The sequence below is a fragment of the Mesoplodon bidens genome (genome assembly GCF_964165515.1).
Source record: "Mesoplodon bidens genome assembly, chromosome: 1".
In the NCBI taxonomy this organism is placed as follows: Eukaryota; Metazoa; Chordata; class Mammalia; order Artiodactyla; family Ziphiidae; genus Mesoplodon; species Mesoplodon bidens.
The window spans coordinates 173,277,922-173,288,165 of record NC_138176.1 but is presented as its reverse complement, the minus strand read 5'-3'; positions in this window follow the sequence as shown (position 1 = coordinate 173,288,165).

The following is a 10,244-nucleotide window of genomic DNA, read 5'->3' as shown; positions in this document are numbered from 1 at the left end:
CCATAACACAGTTCTCAGCCAACCACTGCTCTCTCTTCATCTGGGAGAAATGGCCCTTCCTCTCCTCTGTTCTCCTCACCCAGCTCCACTCAAAAGCAGGGCTCCTCACCCCTGTTCCCTTGTTGTCTATTGCAATAAAATTGCCTCTGACGGAGGAGAGGAGAGCTTGGAGTACATGTGGCCAGGCAGGCCCATGCACCATCAGTGTCTGGCCCTGAAGAATGCAACCCCATCCTCAGCTACACAAAAGTTTTTCTCCCATGTGAGTAAGCACTTGATCTTGATCTCTCCACATCTCTCCTGGGAATCTTAGCCAACTGTCTCCTGGGAATGATCCACCTGAGAAACACAACAGAAGTCCTTGCCAGGGCTGTTGCTGGGTTCCCTGGAGTTCTGGTTCTAATAGGACTGGGGACTGGCATGAAGCACTTCTAAAGCAACAACCCATTCATCGCAGGGTGAATCAAAATACGGTGTTATGCCTGGATCTTTATCTCTTTGTTGAAAAATAAGAAAGACTCATGAATGAGAACAAGGGAGAAATGAGCAAGTTACAGAATTCACATACAACTTTAAGACTGTGGAGTTTGACGGTAAAATGTTAAAATTTAAGATTTTAAAACCAGCACTGCTCACTCAAGTCTTCTTTTCCTGCCTATTTTAACATGCCTATCTTGTTCATATTTGGCCGGAATTATCATTATCCTTATTGTCATTTTTGATACCCAAGATGTATTAAAAGTACATCCATGTACCAGACACTATACTAAACACTTTCACTATATTATCTTATTCCATCCTCTCAGCAGCCCAGTGAGGTGGGTACAATTATCATCCCCATTTTACAGATGAGGAATGTGAGGCCCAGAGAAGTTAAGAAACTTGCCCCAAGGTCCTTCTGCTGGTGAGTGGTGGAAACTGAATTTGTCTGACTGCAGAACATAGCCTCTTAACCACCATAAAATCGGAGTCGGAACATTGATAATGATTCAATATTGCCATAGGCAGAGGAACCCACATGTCTCCCTCAGGCTGTGGTAAAGCTTTGGGGGCTTACATGTACTGCATTTGTGGTCAGACCTTTAGGGAACTGTTGACCAAAACCACCTGCCTTGGCCAGGCCCACTTGCCTGAGTTGTCTCACATCAGGAGGTCCTGATAAGGAACATGGTTCTGCCTCGAAAGCTAACCGGGAGAATTCAGGAGGAGCCAAAAGAGGGAGGAGATGACCAACCTCCCAGAGTCCTTTGCTCTGGAACCCATCTTGGCTGAAAGATGCTCGTGCCACCAGGAAGGACCCTGAGTCAAGACTATGGGCCAAGCAAGATGATTGGCCAGAGACAACCCAGAAACTAACCCCATTACCATAAACCCTGAGACTACGACAATGTAGCAGAGCAGTTCTCCTGGGTTCCCTTACCCTGCTGCTCTCTGTCCAGGCACTGCTTTCCAATAACGTCTCTTGCGTTGTCAGCACACGTGTCTCCTTGGACAATTCATTTCGGAGTGTTAGACAATAGCCCACTCTCGGGCCCTGGAAGGGTTCCCCCTTCCTGTCACAAGGCCTCCAGGTCTTGGATAAATAGTGGCCTGACAGCCAGGCTCCAACACTAGCCTCTAGTAAACAGACTCTTTAATTTAGCTTATCGATGGGCAGTGAAGACATCAGACTCCATTGGAGCAATCCTGGGAGGATGCTCTGAGCTCTGCCCTGCCCATTAGGAGCTGTAAGTTTGTGCAAACAACCAGAAAATTAAACCCACCCAGGGAGGGGACATTGATTTCCAATTGGCATAGTTCAGCAGATGCTGTTTGGTCTAAGAATTGCTTGACCTCTACTAGTGACGCCACCTGCCCTTGGCTTTGGAGGGAGTGTTCCCAGCAGGGAAGGCCACTGCACTCCTGCTTGCTGCTAGAACTTGGGCTGTAGGCGTGGCGGGCTCCCCATATGTTGCAGGGGAGAGGCCAGCCACGCCCCGGGATGGAGTCACCCTCTTATCCAACTCTGGGGCTAAAGCTACCCCCAAGAGATTACAGGCGCTCCCACCCCCAACTAATTAAATAGGTGGCCTCCTGATGCTAAAAGGGAATGAGGGCGGAAGAACAGCCGGACCCAGAAACCACCGATGCATGCCTAAACAGTCTCTAATGGGTCAGGATGGTTCTATGCCTGAGACCTGGTGTTCTGTATAGTTTATAGTTTTCAAATCTTATAGTTCAAAACGTGTGTCATAGAAGCTTTACACATTATTTAAAATAATATTACCTATTAATGAGTATATCTTACAATTATTATTATTACACACCAATCCTTGTGTTAAAACATTGGAATAAAAGTAACTATTCAAAGACAATATTTTTTCTCATGGGACAACCTGCAGATGATTCTACTACTTTATACAACACACACATACACACACAAACACGTAAAGAGGAGGCTTCTGGATTCAAAGCTAAGTGTCTGCCTAAATTACCTAAATCTAAATGTTCATGCAATTATAAGTTTAGATGAAAACTAAAATCATGGTTTGGATTAAGGAAAGAAACCTTCAGAGTTTTTCAGGAGTTCAGCCTTCAAGTGAGTTATTATTAGTTGTTCTGCTTTCCATTCTGTTTTTGCTACAAATGGTTTAGAAGAGGATCTGAGATGCAAGGAGGAAGACAGTTGCAATAATAGGAAATTGAACTAAATTAAAATGATACTAAGTCACAGCACAACTTGGCCTCTTTGCCACCAACTTTTGACATTCTAATTAGGGTAAATGGTTATGCAAATCTAGTCAGTCACTCATTTCTCCCCCAGCCAGAGCCCGTGTGATTGTTTAAGTGAGGACTGTTGATGGCATAATTAAAGCTCTCCTAAAAATTAACTGGGAATTGGAGGACAGCCTCCAAAGATGCCCTAATTTGTGGGCAGCCCAGCACAGCTGTCCTTTTGTCCAGCCTGCCACCAGGACTCCTCGAGTTTCCCCATCAATATAATAGAAAGTGACACTCGAGGTGTTCTCAAGCCTCAGTCCACAGGATGGAGTGGAAGACACAGACCGGCAGGAGTCTGCTTTACCCAGGGTTGCCTCCTGGGCATGTTCAGCTGAGAAAATGGGGTTTCAGGTGACCCCAAACACGGAGCACAGAACACCTGGGTTTGGGGGGCATCTGTGAAACAGAATTAATTGTTTATGAGTTGATAAACGTTGAAGCTGCATGATGGGTGCATGGGGTGGGGAGCAGCAGGGAAGAAAGCCAGGAGTAGTAACTATAGTATCAATAGTTGCTTTGTTTTTGTGCATGCTTGAAATTGTCCACAATAAAAAATTTTAATGTGTACAATACTGTTAATTAAACAAGGAGGCCTTTCAAAATAAACAAAAAATAAATAAACAAGGAGGTCGTTAGACTCAGGTGGTTCTCATACTTAGCTACATAAGCAAACCAAAACCTAAGCCCATAAATGCCTCAAGGGTAAAAAGTCAAAACCTAAGGACAAGTAATCACAGACAGCCAACTAGGCTTTCCCAAACGATGTTTGAGCTTAGCCAATCAAACAATTTCCTTGCTCTGCTTCAAAGTCTTCTCAATAATAGTCTTGTCCCAGGCCCTGGCAGTGAAGTGCCCCTAACCACTTCTGGTTTGGCACTGCCTGATTGGAATAGATGTTTGCTCAAATAAACTCTTAAATTTTTAAAATATGCCCCAGTTTATCTTTTTTTAAAAAAATAAATTTATATATTTATTTTTGGCTGCATTGGGTCTTCGTTTCTGAATGTGGGCTTTCTCTAGTTGTGGCGAGTGGGGGCTACTCTTCGTTGTGGTGTGCGGGCTCCTCATTGACGTGGCTTCTCTTGTTGCGGAGCACGGGCTCTAGGCGCACAGGCTTCAGTAGTTGTGGCACACGGGCTCAGTAGTTGTGGCTCGCGGGCTCTAGAGCACAGGCTCAGTAGTTGTGGTGCACGGGCTTAGTTGCTCCGTGGCATGTGGGATCTTCCCAGACCAGGGCTCGAACCCATGTCCCCTGAATTGGCAGGCGGATTCTTAACCACTGCACCACCAGGGGAGCCCCCAGTTTATCTTTTTTTTTGTTTTGTTTTTGTTTCACGGTACGCGGGCCTCTCACTGCTGTGGCCTCTCCCGTCGCGGAGCACAGGCTCCAGGCGCACAGGCCCAGTGGCCATGGCTCACGGGCCCAGCCACTCCGCGCCATGTGGGATCCTCCTGGACCAGGGCACGAACCCGTGTCCCCTGCATCAGCAGGTGGACTCTCAACCACTGCGCCACCAGGGAAGCCCCCCACTTTATCTTTTACTTTTACTACCAAGAAATAATATTGACCATGAGAAGGAAGTTCTTAGTAGCAAAAGCCAACTTATGGTTATCCTCTTAAAGGAGGAGAGTCATAGAGCACCTACTGGTTAACATGAGTATGCTGTTCTATTACTTCTTATCACATTAACAACACACCCCCACATCCCACCCTGACTCTTCCCAGTTAGGCCCCAGCTTGGAATGAAGAGCAAAGGCTGAAGGGAGACCAGGAGAGAAATGGGTCCAGGTAAGAGACAGAAGAGGGGAAACCAGCTGAGAGGGTGAGAAGAGTGAGATCCCCAGGTATCCATCCAGAGGATAACTGAGAGTTGATTATGAATTAATTCTATGTCGTTGTTGGGCTGCACCCTGCAGGCTTGCAAGCCCTGTACTTGACCAGCTTCAAGAAAGCCTGGAGTCAGCAGCAGAGACATCTATGGGTTGATGGATGGCAGAGCTTACATGTCTGAGGCAATGTCCTGGAGCCAAGACCCCACTGTGTGCGGTGGCTGGCGGGCAAGATGGCCGCAGTCTTGGCTCCTGGGGGGCGGGGCGGGGGGGAAGAGATATCAGGTTGGCTCATTGGTTACCGGGGAAACTAGCAGAAGGGCACGCCCCTCACCGCCCTTTTGAGAAGCTATCAGGTAAAGATATTCAGATCTAAAGATTAGAACAGTTACTAGCTGGGGTCTGGGGCAAGTACATACATAGGAAGGTCAGTCATGGGAGTAGGTATAGATGAAGCAGGCACTGGTCAAGGGGATGAACAGAGAGCAAGAGAACAGACACCTTGAGTGGCCTGGGTGGTCTAACCATACAGTCATAAAAAACCAGTACAATTCCATTTGACTTAAAAATAACTTAAGTAAACACTGCTAAATTTAAAAACTAAGAAGCACCTGATAGTCAAGGGGCAGATTCTCTCATGTTTGACAAGCTCCCCTGGCAGCCATGAGTTAAGATGCAATGGGAAAAGAAGTTGGTAGTTTCAGTCCTATGGGTGGAGGTTTTTTAAAGACGGGAGCCCCGTGGCTACAGGAATCAAAATGCAAGATAGCTGCAGGCCTTGGAAATCACCTATCTTCCCCAGTGCAGAATGAAGGTTTCTCTTTCTTTTAGAATTATCCATGTCTAGGGTGACAGTAATTAATGAGCTAGTAAAAAGCCTCCCCAGTCAGGCTGTGCCCAGGATTTCCTAGCTTTGTTAGGAAAACTTGAGAGAACCAGTGTGGACTAATTAATTGGTCTTCAGGTAGTAACTAAATCAAAGGTGTCTTGGGTACCCTGGGAAACCAGTCTCCTTTTTCTTGAGAATCAATCAGCTTAAGATTGATGAAGGGCTGCTAAGGTCAGGCTTAGAAACACAAAACCATCTGCCAACTCTCTAGGGCTGGTACCTGCAGTAGAGCAATTTTAGAAGAACAGGTGTTCACTTTTAACTTACCTTTTCTTTTCTTTTTTGCTGAAATCATGACTTTAGCTACGAAGAGCCTCCAGTTGGTTGATGAAATTCACAAACGGTCTATTGTAACTTAAAATAACCTGGCCCAAAGGTATTGTGATAACCTCAATGGTTCTTGCACAAAGTCATAAACCACTCATCCCAGGACTTCCCTGGTTGTCCAGTGGTTAAGACTCCGTGCTCCCAATGCAGGATGCCTGGGCTTGATCCCTGGTCAAGGAACTAGATCCCACATGCTGCAACTAAGAGCCTGCATACCACAACTAAAAAGATCCCACATGCCAAAACGAAGATCCCATGTGTGGCCACTAAGACCCGGTGCAGCCACATATATAAATATTTAAAAAAACCCAAAACACTCATCCCCGACAATGGCCACTCTGGCCTCTCTGGAAGAATTTGGCAGCATCAGAAAACAGTAACTACAAGGCATTGCCCCAGAACGGCTGCCACTGCCCCAGAATGGCTGCCATAGACTGAAAGTTTGTGTGTCCCCAAAATTCATATGTTGAAACTGAATCCCCAGTGTGATGGTACATGGAGGTGGGGCCTTTGGAAAGTGCTTAGGTCATGAGGGTGGAGCCCTCATGAATCAGATTAGTGCCCTTATAAAAAAAGACACAACAAGAAGATTGCCATCTATGAACCAGGAAGCAGGCTCTCACCAGACATCAAATCTGCCACTGCCTTGATCTTGGACTGCTACTTTCCAGAACCATGAGAAATAAATGTTTATTGTTTATAAGCCACCTAGTCTATGGTATTTTTGTTATAGCAGCCCAAACAAATGAAGATAAAGACTAAGCCAAGGAACACTGTTTAACTCTGAGTGTGGAATAGATCCAGTCTGGTCCATCTCCTTTGCAGAGTAGGCTTGAGAGCCCACAAAGTCCATAAAATCTGACACTTAAATGTTTCTGGTTCCTTGAAAGTATCTTCAGTAGGCTAAGAACATTTTCATAAGTTTTTGATGATGATCTATAAACACATCCATATGTTTGTTGATGATGGCTCAATGACTATAGTTGTTGTTCCTCTATTAAAAAAAAAGATTCAGGGTTAACACCAAGTTTTCTTCTTTTAAATGGAGGTATTTCTTGTCCTTGCTAACCATTTATGTCTCCAATTTCCCGAGAATATGGGAAATTCCCCAAAACATTCTTTTGGTAGATCGTATTTTTCCAAAGATTGCTGCAGTCAAATATACCCCATCTCATATGCTCTTATTACAATGTGACATTAACAATCCTCCATTAAGAGGTGGGATTTGTGTCCCTGCCCCATGAGCCTGGACAGACCTTCATAAATGCCTCAACCAATAGAATGTGGCAGAAGTAAAATCATGTGACTTCCTGGTATAGTCATAAAAGGTGAGACAGCTTCCACTTGGTTTTCTTGGGGCCTTGGGAGCCAAGCCTACATGGAGGAAGTCCAGCTCTCCTAAACCCGCCATGCTGGAAACATCACGTGGAGAGATTATGTAGAGATAAAGGTGTTCAAGGAGGCCTAACTGGGGACTTCCCTGGTGGCGCAGTGGTTAAGATTCTGCACTCCCCATGCAGGGGGCCTGATCAGGGAACTAGATCCCACATGCCTGCTGCAACTAAGAGTTTGCATGCCACAAGTAAGGAGCATATGTGCCACAACTAAGGAGCCAGTGAGCCACAACTAAGGAGCCCGCCAGCCACAACTAAGACCTGGCACAACCAAATAAATAAATAAAATAAAATAAAAATTAAAAAAGAAAAAGGAGGCCTTACTGTTCCAACTCTCAGCTGTTTCAACTCTCAGCTGTTTCACTGTCCTCAACTCAGGCTCCAAATGTGTGTAAACAAGCCCTTGATGATCCCAGCCCTACCTTTGAACCACCCCGGCTGACACCAGGTGGAGTAGAAACAAGCCTTCCGAATATGTCCTGTGCAAATTCCTGGGGACCCACAGAATCTCCGAGCATACATGTAAATTTGGGGGTAATATTATACAGGACAGTAACCAAAGCAACCCTCTAGGGATATTCCTTGAAGTATAGCAAGGGCACTAGATTTGTAATCACATAGCCTTGTTTTGAATCCAGATCTAATCATCTCACTAGCAAAGTAAACTTAAGCAAGTCAATTTCCTTTCTGAGCATTACTTTCCTCATCTATAAAACAAGGATAATAATGACTGCCTTAATATACATCAAAACATTGGGGAGAATATTTCCACACCTATGACAGATAAAAGCTCATAATAAAGAAACTGGTAACAAAATGCAATCGAAAATAAGCAAAATACATGAATAGAGAGTTCAGAGAAGATAAAATATAAGTAGCATGTTACTGTAACAAAAGATGTTTAACTTTCCTAATCAGGTAAATGCAAAGTAAGGAATACTAAGCTATCACTTATCACATTAGCAAAATTCTGCTGGTGGGTTGTGGTGAAAAGGATACAGTGCTCTGGCAACATGAACAGCTGCGGTCTCTTTTGGAAGGGTATCTGACAATACCTACTAAAATGAAAAACACACACATTCCTCTTTTTTTTTTGCATGTGAGATCTTATTTCCCCCACCAGGGATCGAACCCATGCCGCCTGCATTGGAAGCGTGGAGTCTTAACCACTGGACTACCAGGGAAGTCCCCCAAAATACACACATTATTCAAACCAGAAATCTCTCTCTCTCAAGTCTATCCTAAAGAAATAAAAGTACCAGGACATAGAAAATAAAATAAAGTTTCTCTCTACAGTACAGCTTCTAATGGTAAAGCATCAGGAAATAAAATCAAAGGTCTTCAATAGGAGACTGAGGGGGGAATTCCCTGGTGGTCCAGTGGTTAAGACTCTGTGATTCCACTGCAGGGGGCACGGGTTTGATCCCTGGTTGGGGAAATAAGATATTGCATGCTGTGAGGTGTAGCCAAAAATAAAAATAAAAATAAATAGGAGACTGAGGGGATTGATTAAATGGTGGAACAGCTAATAATGTTAGAACAAGCTAGAATGAGCTATAGTATGGATCTCTATAGTATAGGTCTCTAGCCACCTCTACAGTACTGCTTCCCTTGTTCAGGATCCACATTCCCAAGAGATGGTTTCTGATTTGGCGGAGCCCGAGTAGCATGACTGCCCCCTGAGGTGCAGAGAGAGGTAGCACCTGGCCACCTTGGCTTCCTTGGAGGAAGTTGGCCAGTACCTCCTTGACTATTCACAATGACGCTGCATAACTCCAAACAAATAATCATAACAACAAAAAGTCAGGAAATGGCTTTAATCTATCTTGAGCTAAAAATTGAAAACAATTTTCCCATTCTTTTGCTATCCTTGAGTTTACCTGATGCCCTTCAGCTGGACAGTCTCATTTCTTTCTCTGCTCCAATAGTACAAGGCTGTGACTCCTCTTATTGTGATTCAGTTCACAGGGTGTTCATGGTCTCCAAGAGTTCAGTCTCGCACTCACCTGATGCTCTCTGACACGAAGGACTGGTTTGTAGTTTTGACTGTCTCTGCTGTAAGTCCCATCCCATCAATCAATGGTCTCTGTTCAGCAAAAGCCATTTTGCATGTGTATAAAAGAGAAAATAGGCTTGAATGATCTTCCCCTGTACTAGAATCTCACTAGAGTGCTATACACTTTTTGATATCGGGATCAATCCCTGCTGGGAAAGATTACAATATTCACTTGCAGTGAATGATTAATATTGCCAAGCCAACTCCCTAATATTGCATAAAATAAAATGTTTTGGCTCCCCTAAAAATCAGGGTTTCTTATTCTTGCAGGTCTCAGCAGCCCAACTTGTTTTGCATATGGTTGCATGTTTAATTAGTGATCCTTCTGTAAGTGTCTGCAATTAGCACCATGATGATTAATAAAATAACTCCTTTAAAGCTCCATTTAGCTAGCAGAACTGCACAATCAGGTGTAATTAATTCATCATTAATAAATCATGGCTGATTAACTAATCTGTATATTACCAACATTTTACTGAACAGCTCCCACCTGAGCACAGCTAATTTTTCTATGCTGAACAGAACTGGAAACTAAAAGAAAAAAAAAAAAAAGCCCAGCTCCTCCAAAACTGCACTAAGCAGCAAGTATATTGGTATGGTCAAGGAGATTTTGAGATAATGCACATTTAAAGTTATTGAGCTACATAGGCAATTGTCATTTGGGAGGGAAGAAAACAGTGGCTGAATACTAGTGGTTCTCAAACCTAAGTGTACACCAGGATCACCTGGAGGGCTTGTTAAAAACCAGATTTCTGGTCTCCATCTCCAGAGCTTCTGATTCAGTGGGTCTGGGATGGGGCCTGAGAATTTGCTTTTCTAACAAGTTCCCAGGTGGTGCAGATGCTGCTTGTCTAGGAACCACACCTGGAGAACCATAGTTCTCCCTTTCTCATACCCTGGGGATGACTCACAATCGCCACGATTCCTATGTCCTTTCTATAGGTTTTAATAGTTTAAAAAACAACAATAAAAATAGCTTACAGGGCTT